This window comes from Hyalella azteca, unplaced genomic scaffold (assembly GCF_000764305.2).
Source record: "Hyalella azteca isolate HAZT.00-mixed unplaced genomic scaffold, Hazt_2.0.2 contig10302, whole genome shotgun sequence".
Lineage (NCBI taxonomy): Eukaryota > Metazoa > Arthropoda > Malacostraca > Amphipoda > Hyalellidae > Hyalella > Hyalella azteca.
The window spans coordinates 20562-32210 of NW_025940347.1; the positions used below are offsets into that span (position 1 = coordinate 20562).

The 11649-nt window shown below is 40.9% G+C and overlaps 1 protein-coding gene across 1 annotated transcript in view; it reads right to left on the minus strand.

Moving 5' to 3' along the window:
- LOC108670227 (5'-3' exoribonuclease 1) overlaps positions 1 to 11649 on the minus strand; it is a 35389-nt gene that overhangs the window by 7595 nt on the left and 16145 nt on the right. The window lies entirely within an intron of this gene.

Here is an 11649-nt window from a genome sequence, read left to right on the forward strand (position 1 = left end):
ACCCAGTTAAAATTTAGGGCAGGGAATAGAGCAGGCCGTCGCCGGCTGCAGAGCCGACGTAGGGACGCGACAGAGCCGCGATAGAGCAGAAATGTCCGCATTAGAGACGATATCGCCAGCCGCGTAGCAGCGCTAATTCACCTCTGAGTACCTGCCTAGGTGTGCTCTGTCCTGCCGACACGCAGCCCTCACTGAGCACCGCCTGCTCAAACCAGCCCAACGCCCGCTCTGGGGCGGCTCTGGCAGTGTACGCGGCAGTTACGCGTTACGGCCGTTACCGTTTGTCAACGATTTAAAAATTTTTTCCTTCTCTTTCTGAGATCACCTAGACTTCTCTCTTGCAATGACAGGTTGTATTGGCATTGGTTTTTGACATTCTTATCGTATTGACATTAACAACGGTATTTAGAAACTAACACATTCAATTATCGAGGAAATATACACATCAAACTACTCACCGCTATGAACTACCTGAAAACGTCCACGGCAGCTCCGAGAATCGAACGCAGGTCCTCCGCGTCGTAGTCCACGCCTGTACCACCTTGGCCACGCGAACCACCTTACCATCCTAGGCTCTATGAACTACTTAACTATAATACGGATGCCACATTACGTTTACGGTATTGCGTTCAATTATCCTTCGTTGAACTCGATAGATATGATTCATAATGCACTAATTTCAAGAAATGAACAAAGTAGCCATTCGTGTGATCCCGTCAGTTAGATAAAGTGAATATTAGTGTTAAATTTGTAAAGTAAATTGTCCTATTGCATTAGCTTCATGCCATTCGATAGTGGTGAATTTATAAACTGATGATGGTGCTGGCTTACACATTTTCTTTCATAAAATGGTGAATTTCCTTGGTATTTTATTTGCTCTAACATTTACTGTTATTAACGCGTTTTCTGTAAATCCAAGTTAGAAAACTTTCTCATAATAAACTGATTGATATCTCGCTTTGGCAGCGCGTGAATGACCGTAAACGTTTCTGTTTGCGTGTTAAAACTAGAAGAGCATATAAATTTCTTACGTAATTCAAAGTATTATAATACTGACGTGAAATAGATATCATAACTGGCACCAGAAATTGACCCAGAATAACGTACTATGCGAATGAACTAGATGAAGGATGAAGTTCATTCTCCCGCCACTAGCTGTTTCCAACCCCTACCCTTCCTCCCTCTCTCAGTGCCCTTCCCATGCACGGCCTTCTTAGCTGCTCTGTTCAGCTCCATGCCGGGCAATCCAAGTGCCAGCGCTAAAACAGCGCAGAGTTCCGTCCCTGCCGAGCTGCTAGAATTTTTTCTCTATATTAGCCATGGCGCAGCGCCGTTTTAGGGATAGATGGCCGGTTATAGTTTCACGGCTCCATCCTGCTAAAGCGCGACCAGCCCGGCTAAACCCGGCGCCGGTCTCGGCTCAAAATTTTAACTGAGAAAGAAGGCTTTCGGGATCTTTTTTTGCATTTATAGCAATATTTTTTTCGAAGGCTTTTACTGCGGTGCGACAGCTTTCTTTAGATTGAATTCGAGCTCTTGCGTATGGGTTATAGTCAGCATCGCTACGAGTCTGTAAATAACGCTGGTAGGCTTCCTTCTTTGTTTCAGCTTAGCTAGAACTCTAATGTTCATCCAGTGAATATTTTTGGCTCCACCAAGCTCAATTTTAGGTACACACGCGTCAACTGCAGACATAACCGTAAAATAGTTACTAGTTGCAAACGTTACTAGTTGAAAACGTCTATGCATGGAAATTGAGCCTCTGGTAGACAGTGCTCTGATCTAAAAACCAAGCAAGTAGTAAAAGACTAAACATATAGCGTATACAGAGTCAAATGCCCTCTCCCTTTTCCCCATTATATGGGGGAAGGAAGGGGGCATTTTTAACGCACTTTTAAGATTCGGTCGTGTCGCTCCCAAAAGTATCAGGTGTCAAATATGCGCGCCCCGAACACGCCACACGGTTGTCAGGGAATAGACCGGATTCTAATCAGGTGCTTATTTACCTCGCTCAACCACAACCTAAAGCGGACATAGAGCCGTCAATTTACGCGCTAGGCGAGTTTGGGGCGCTCTTGTGTCAGTGGCTGACAGAAATAAAAAATTTGATTGGGTAATGGCAGGTAAAACAGCAACCGTCAACGATCAGAGAAAAGCTACTATGAGAGTCATATTCAAGAATTGAAGCACGTTTGTAGTATCGATTTCATCATTGCGAAACTCATGGCGAGATGCCACAACAATTTTGTATTTCTCAAACAAAATAGCCTTCATCTACACATGATTGGCCGATAAATTTTGAACTTTTCCTCAACAATCCAAGACTTCCTTACTTCTGAGGCAGCAGCTCTGATAATTATATAATTATATGAAGCGATACCATAGCTTATCCGTTTAATCCACCGATTCAAAATGCATCCTAAGCATGTTACCCGTAGTACCGAATATTCAAAATATAATATATGGTTGAATTGAAGTTTAAAACGTTTCCGTCATCACTGAATTGCCAACTAAATATTTATTACGTTACTTTTGTTTGAAAATATACCTCTACCCTGCAATATGCAATCCATATGACCCACTGATAGAATGAAACGACCATTACACCCACTGATAATGACGATTAATCCCCCATGGCAAATCATGTTGAAACAATATCGATTACGGGCTTATTGTGTTGAAAAATCGATCGATCAACGTTATTTTAACGCATCAGTTTGCCTGGTGAGGAACTGATCAAATAGAGATCGCGGAAATTTCACTCTCTATTAGAGAGTGAATAATTTCTATTCACTCTCTATTAGAGAGTGAATAGTATTGGTAATTTTAAGCTAAAAAATACGAACATTTTCACGCGGATTGAAGTCGATGATAGGCGAGTCTGGGCTGAGCATGAGGTCAGCGTAGCACTGAGGCAGCAGCTGGGCGCTCTGGGGTGGCAGGACGGCCATCAGCTGTTCAAACGGCATCATGGCGTGGTTTAGTTCGAACTCCATGCAGCAGTCAGAGAAATCCTTGATGTCGGAAATGTAAGGTGCGCAATGGAAGGGGTAATACCAAGACCATGACTGAATACCGTTGTAGTAGTAATGCAGGATCCATTACAGTCCTCTTACGTAACTGCCGGTCTGCTCCCGACTTATGACATCTAATGTTACATCAACCGCGTAGCCCATTTCACTGACGTAATATTTGCCCTTATGCTCAAGAAATTCTCCTGTAAGGTCGTGGCTTTCTTCGACGCCAAATATGAGATCACGGCCGCGAATATTTAGATTCTGGAGAGTCTCTTCAGCAGGTTGGACGGTTTCATCGTCATCAAGAGCTGCCCAAGAGATACTTCCACCAAGCTCACCTCCATCATGAGAATTGTCTTTCTTTTCATCGTTGAAATTTTCTTCCACTTCCTTTACGTCATTGACATTGTTTTCATTTCCATTATCATCGTTGACAGTGTTTTCCTCTTCATTATCACCGTTGACATTGTTTTCCTCTTCATTATCACCGTTGTCGTTGCTTTCCTCTTCATTATCAGCGTTGCCATTGCTTTCCTCTTCATTATCATCGTTGACATTGCTTTCCTCTTCATTATCACCGTTGACATTGCTTTCCACTTTATTATCATTAAAATTGTTTTCCGCTTCATTGTTGACATTTTGGAGAGCGTCTGTGGTCTGGCCGGATAAGTGTGCTTGCATCATGCCTTTCCATGTACTGTAGAGCGGTTTTCGAAAGGCGAAAATTCTCGTAATCAAACTCGGCCAGCTTAGCCATGAACTTCTGAAACCTCGGCAGGTTGAGGGTGCCTGCTTCATTGAGGTATCCGTCCAGCTCTGGCATGACGCACTTGTAAGCGCCAAAGAGCTCTGGTAATGCATCGATCTGCATCGGGCGCATGCAAGGAATGAAGTCATTTCCCACCAGGAACAACATGAAAACCCAGTCATCGATAATTTTTTCCAAATCATATTTGAATGATAACTTGTCACTGATGTCTTCGAAGTCATGGTTGATATACTCTCGCAGGAGGCTCAGATGCAGCCACAGGTACGTGGGTTCTTCAGTGGCTGTTGGGCGTTTGGGTGATCGAAAGTGACCTCGTAACTTCATCTGCACGTATATAATTCAATAATAGTTAGCATCTGGAGCATGGAACGTCAATGCTTTTCACTCGCATGCAATATATTCCATTCGACCGATTGGCATCACAGAAAAATCTTTGTATGGAATTTCTTGTCGGGCGCTGACGTAACCTGATTAATTGAGCTGCGTAAGTAGAGTATAATTCTACCATTGTCTGAGCTAACAGCAATAGCAGTTTATCGAATTGATTATGGTGGATGTAGCATAGTATTCGCAACATTCTGTAAAATTTTACCTGATCATGTCGTGATATAAAAATTTTTTGTGAGGTAACTTAAATAAATCTCTAAGTTTTACAATTTGCTGTGAACTTAAACTAGTTTCAATACTCTTATAAAATCCGAATCCATAGCATAAATAAATAATGCTAATTAAAATAATGTTCCATTGTAGTATAATGATTAGCGAATCGGAAGAATTTAAAAAATAATTCCGATCAGTTTTTTAAATGCCCGTACTATGTAAATTGGATTTCGTTCTGAGTATAGAAGATGTCGTAGGCAGACATCCAATTATGTAACGCATGCACAACGACTTTATCATAAGAATAGCGTTTAAAAGAGCATCGCGCATTGCGTGAACCTACACCTGAAGGCTATGAAAAAGCAATGGGGTCTCTGAACGATGGGTACGTGCATTGACGGTTAAGTGCATGGACTGTCTCTTATACACATCTAGATGTGTATAAGAGACAGGTAATTTCCTTTCCCATTCCGAATGACGGGATTCGGGGTAACAGAATTCGGAATAACGAGACTTGGAATTCTCAAATTCCACGGACTATGTATCACGCGCAATGCCTGGTCGAGCAGCTTAATGATGCAATGTGCAGCGCAAATTATGCTTATGAGTGAAAGGTATAATATTGAAGATGAATAGCCTATTATTCGAGATATAAGAAATATCATGAGCTTACAGCACCAGCATTGTGTCGTAAAAATTAGTTACTTAATTTTATATAAAATTATTAATGACGAAATTGTCTGATATCTTTAGCGATTCTTCATCAACAAGAGAGGCAAAAATCTCATTCCTGTATTCGTCAAAAAACGGTCAAGTTTTAAAATCAATTACCTCTAAAATTATAGAAAAAAGATTATCAATCTGTTCCCTGAAAATACAAATGAGGTTTTCAGCTCTTATTATTTCTGAAACACGTAATATATAATTGTAAAAATTGTAAAGTTGATCATTTGAAGATTCCTTCTTTTTGACCCTGCAAAGTAAACTATGAAAAAATCAATTTAGAGAAGTAACAAGCTGAGATCCGAGAGCTTCCGTGGCTGAGACCGTTTACCTCGACTGACCATCCCAAGTTGNAAATTCTTAGTTAATTTGCGATTTAAGCATACAAGTGATATCAATTCTTTAATAGCTATCTACTAAGCGCCGCGCTTGTGTTGCATGAGGCATGGCCCCTGTCAATCGCTAGCTCGTCAATCGGTCAAGAAGCGCATGCAGAGGCTGCAAAGCGCCTCTGCATGCGCTTTGAGGCATTTTCGTGAGTTGCCCCTAGTGTGAACGGGCCTTTAGAGGCAAATCAGACGCCAATCGGCCGCCTACCATATTCGGCTACTAATTAGGAGCCGTTGTCGGGAGTCACATGACCTAGGAGCCAAATCCGCATAAAACAGCCTATATAAGCGGCTGAACAGACTGTCACACGCACACCCTGCTTGGTAGCTGTAGTGAATTGTTAGCGCGAGCGTGACCAGCCCCTGATTCATAAACTCAGATGATACAAGAAGAGACATACAGACTTGTAATTTCAACATTCATGCATGCATGTACGTCAACGTGTGGGCGTTACGTTTTCTTTAATACGCTTGATTTGAATGTTGTTTTTTTTTTCTCACGCAAACCGCTTCGACACTAGTGGGACAAAATTTTGGAACGAATTGTTAGGATCGCACCAGCGTTCCATCGACATGCTTGATTGTCCATCGACACGCGACCATTATGCGTGTTTAACTAACACGCGTGCATTGCGTTGTCTTAAACCCGCATGTCATGCGTTTATGTCAAGAAACTTGCGATACGGTTCCGTGAACACTTGTGCGTTACGCTTGTGCAAACTCCCCAGCGATATGTACATCAACACGCGTGCATTGCTTGTGCGTCTAGATGCGTGTATTGCGTGTGTTGAGCAAAATATCAACGTTTCAGAGGCAGGGGTACCGAAACAATCCCTTTTAAAATCCCTATTGATGAGTGGGCGTTAGCAACTACCCGGCTTGAGACTATGCTGGGCAGTGAGAGGTAGTTCGGACTTCAGAGGCGCCGATATTGGGCAGTGGTATTCAGTTCTTCGTCCCGTGTGAAAATCGGCTGATCACGCATTTCATTCAAATTGTGTAATCTTATCGTGTATAGTGAAGTCTACAACTTGAAAAAAAGATTCAGTGTTAAAAACTGAATATATTCGTGTTTTGACATTTTCAGCATTACAATTCCTTAGTGTTTGCTGTCCAGTGCTTTTTGAAGTGAAGTTTGTTGCAATGTTTCTCATCGGCAGGCGGCATTCATCACGAATACGCAATTGTGCGTTCATTGTTTTGGCAGAGGTAGAAATTTTAATGTTGGGGTATATGTTGGCACGAGCGTGTTATTTAAGCTGCTCCTGTTCACATGCTTAAGGTTCTAATTTCTAAATCAACACGTCAATTGGAGCGATTTGTTTAATCGAAAGTTCATCATTGCCTACGCAACAGTTGATTACGTGTTCAGGATTCGTTGGTGGTCTCACCACTGGGCGGTGCAGCTGAACACGATGGAGCAAGCAGATTGCAAAGCGTATTCGTAAGAGAAAGTTGCTCATGTTCCGCTACTATCTACTCTATTTCGTTATATCATCGGGTGTCATGATGGAGTTACATTCAAGTATGAGGATAAATTGTGTTATACCTGAAGAACTACAAATTATATAAGGATAGATATATGAAATTTCCATCATTAAAAATTTTCTTTCGTATGTTAAAATTCACGTTCCGTTTTAATTTAACGGAGGCCTTGAAGAATAAGTTAGCTTGGGTATTGGCGTCAAGAAGACCAACGAAGCTTTAAGGATTAATTTTTGACAGCTTATGTGATGCGGAGGTGACTCAAATGGTGTTCTTGGCTGCTGTATTGCTCACAGTAAGCAAAAATGCAATTCACTTGTAATATCTATTTTGATTTAATGCATGATATGGGCCGCTTAATGTCCAGTTAATGCATGCCACGTTACTCCTTTAACTGGTCTGGCCCAACACTTTAAGATGTCTCTGACGCATTAATTATACTAGGCTGTATTGCCGGCTTTTGAGCCTCCTAATAATGAATTGAATCCGATACAAATAGCGCTTACTTATCTGTCCAATCTGATTCTTAACCGTTAATTTACAGTATAACCTCCGGTATTCTCGTCGCATCTCTTTTACCGTGTGTCCTATGCCTAAGTGCAGCCAGCGCGACGTTATTTATGATGTTTGCGTTATTTCATTTGAGTTGGACTGGGAAATGCGTTCACTGTCAAGTTTTGTAACGCTAAAGTGGAATAATTTTATAATTATTCATAATTATAATTGGTGTAATTATTTCTCAAGCTCCGGCATTCGTTTGGCAAGGTCTATTTTTCTAGTTTCCCTCAACTGCTTCCACTACAGTTCCGGTATTCTACTTCGCTGGATCCGAAGTTTTATCCCTTGGAGTTTCAATAAAATTGTTAGCCTTTACGTTTGTGTAAATTCCTTATACCATCGAGCTCAGCCAGCAATATTGGAATGGTTACTGAACTAGACGTTAGAAATATTTCTATTTTTCTGTTTTCAGCACTTGCAAGCAATATTTTCAGACCTCAGTAAAATTGTTTGCTAGACGAATGGTTTCTTCAACAAAAGAACTGTTCAGCTTTGAGCATATGTCTGCATGCATGAACTTATTGCTCAAGCAGAAGATAGCTTATGAACTATTGCTTACAAGAGGCTAATCTGTGAGCAACCTATTTGATTTGAATATTTCCCATAACTATCGTATATTCCGTCAATTATTTGATCGTCTCTCCAGGAACTGAGTGCAGTTGATAACTTTAATGCTTGAGAAGAACTACATGTGAAACTTAATACTGCCAATGCAGCAGCCGACGATAGATGCAGAAAGATCCTCATTTGCTATGACGTTTGAACAATTGAACGCTGCAATCAAGTTACTGCCGGAGCTTGATTTTTTTTAATTAACATGTGCTTCTCCATTCTATTGTGTGGTCTTTCTTCCAACAATGGACGCAGAATTTTGAGGCCCTTGCAGAACTGTTTGCTCGATAGAATTTAATGTGACGAAAGTTACATGACAAGATACGGCAAATAATTCAACGATTATTTTCACACAACGTTGTTCATTCGGCAGGATACATGGATGGAACAGCAGAAATTGGCTTGACATGTATTGAATCATTTATATTGACGTATCGATTGAAATTTTTTATTTGCGATTATTGCCCCCATTTCGAACTACGCCATGTCAAAATAGTTACTAGTTACTAGCTCTCTAATAGTTACTAGCTCTGATCTTAAAACCAAGCGAGTAGTACTAGACTAAACATACGTACATATATAGCGTATACAGAGTCAAAGGCCCTCTCCCTAGCTTTTCCCCATTATATGGGGGAAGGAAGGGGGCATTTTTAGCGCACTTTTCAGATTCGGTCGTGTCTCTCCCAAAAGTATCAGGTGCCAAATATGCGCGCCCCGAACCCGCCACACGGTTGTCAGGGAATAGACCGGATTCTAATCAGGTGCTTATTTCCCTCGCTCAACCACAATCTAAAGCGGACATAGAGCCGTTAATTTACGCGCTAGGCGGGTTTGGGGCGCTCTTGTGTTAGTGGCTGACAGGAATAAAAAATTTGATTGGGTAATGGCAGGTAAAACAGCAACCTTCAACGATCAGAGAAAAGCTACTATGAGACGAGTCATACTCAAGAATTGAAGCACGTTTGTAGTATCGATTTCATCATTGTGAAACTCATGGCGAGATGCCACAACAATTTTAGATTTCTCAAACAAAATAGCCTTCATCTACTCATCATTGGCCGATAAATTTTGAACTTTTCCTAAAAAATCCAAGATTTCCTTATTTCTGAGGCAGCAGCACCGATTATTATATAATTTTATGAAGCGGTCCCATAGCTCATCCGTTTAATCCACCGATTCAAAATGCCATCCTAAGCATGTAACCCGTAGTACCGAATATTCAAAATACTATATATGGTTGAATTGAAGTTCAAAACGTTTCCGTCATCACTGAATTGCCAACTAAATATTTATTACGTTACTTTTGTTTGAAAATTTACCTCCACCCTGCAATATGCAATCCATATGATCCACTGATAGAATGAAACGACCATTACAACCACTGATAATGGCGATCAATCCCCCATGGCAAATCAAGTTGAAACAATATCGATTACGGGCTTATTGTGTTAAAAAATCGATCGATCAACGTTATTTCAACGCATCAGTTTGCCTGGTGAGGAACTGATTAAATAGAGATCGCGGAAATTTCGCTCTCTATTAGATCCATTTCATTCGATCTATATTTCGGAACATTCCAAGCCCTGCCCATCTCACCGTCTGCCAGCGATGGGCTTGCAGTGCACTAGGAGGCTGGAGCGGCCAGCATCGATGCCCCACTTGTAGAGAAGATCAGAGCGAAGGGCATTAGCAGCTCTGAGGAATTCTCTTTGTTCTCGCAAAGTTCCGTAGAGCGGATTGTCGTTAAACACTTCGATTTTAATCATGGATGAGGCGCCGGGCAACAGGGAGACTCTGAACCTGCCGCAGCTCAAGCCAACCACCTGGTGTTTGACGTACAGGTAATTGCTAAGAAATGAATCTGAATAAAACATAAAAATAGTTAATTAATGTCGATTGTTAAAATTATTAAAATATTAAACTTTAATAATGTATAACGAACTAATAAAAACTCCATCAACAATTAGCTCAGCCATTCATTTATAAACAAATAAATTTGTTATCGTTTCTAAGGAAACAAATTGAGAAAATGAAAATTTTCTACTGGACCATTTGACAAAGGACTATTTGACAAAAACTACTAAGTCTAAGTCCAGAAAATATTATTTGCAACATGGTTCAGTATACATTCAGAAAGTATCCCTTGCAAAATGATTCAGTCTACATTTAGAAAGTATCCTTCGCAAAATGGTCCAGTCAACATTCAGAAAGTATCCTTTGCAAAACAGCCCAGTCTACAGTCAGAGAGTATCCCTTGCAAAATGATTCAGTCTACATTCAGAAAGCATCCTTCGCAAAATAGTCCAGTCAACATTCAGAAAGTATCCTATCCAAAATGGTCCAGTCAACATTAAGAAAGTATCCTATCCTAAATGGTCCAGTCTAGGTTCAGAGAATGTCATTCGCGACATTGTTCAGTTTAGGGCACTTTAGGCCCACAGAATATCGTTCGCAAAATGGTTCTGTCTACATAGAGAAAATATCATTCGTATAATGGTTCAGATAAGGCTCAAGAAATTTCATCATGAAGATGGTCGAACGCACCAGAGCTTCTTTAAGATGCGGCCAGTCAACGTAGACGATTTTGTTGAGGAGTTCCTGAGCGATCTTCTTGAACCCTAGTGAAAAAAATGTGATCGCATGGGAAAATCCGTTATTATTAGTTAACACAAAAAATCCAGTGAACTTGTTAAGAAACCATACATTGCTACCAAAATATTCATTTAAACAAATACAAATTCCAATATAAAATAAAACTTACACTCGAACGAAGGGTGCGGGCAAAAGAAGGCATCTGGCACTTCAAGGATGATGGATTGCTGGAACGCTTGCGCGTAGACACGCCCAACACGATATCAATACCACATGGTTGAGAAGCACGTTACTCACCGTGCAAGTATCTGTGTTCAATATAAATAAAGTCATAACCTCACGGTTGAGAAGCACGTTACTCACCGTGCATGTATCTGTGTTTAAATATAAATAAAGTCATTACCACATGGTTGAGAAGCACGTTACTTACCGTGCAAGTATCTGTGTTCAATATAAATAAAGTCATAACCTCATGGCTGAGAAGCACGTTACTCACCGTGCAAGTATCTGTGTTCAATATAATTATTATTAATATTATTACTATTCCACGAAGAGATTGTCGTAGCGTCTCGTTCAGATCGAACTTCGAGGGCACGTTACAAGTGACTAAAAAAGACACGAGAGGATAAAAACAGATGACGTCTATGCTAAAACAAAGGACATATGCCAAAACTGACGACGTCTATGCTAGAACAAATAACACCTATGCTAAACCAGTAATATCCCTGATAGATTAGATGACGGCTGGTCTAAGATTCAGAGGCTCCACGGAAAAGTTCTGTTTTTAGGCGTCGACGAAACAACGGCAGCGAAGAAGCAGATGTCACCGATGCTGGCAGACCATTCCATGTTCTGGCCGCAGCGACCGGGAACGCTCTGTCGCCGACTGTGGACAGACGTGAGG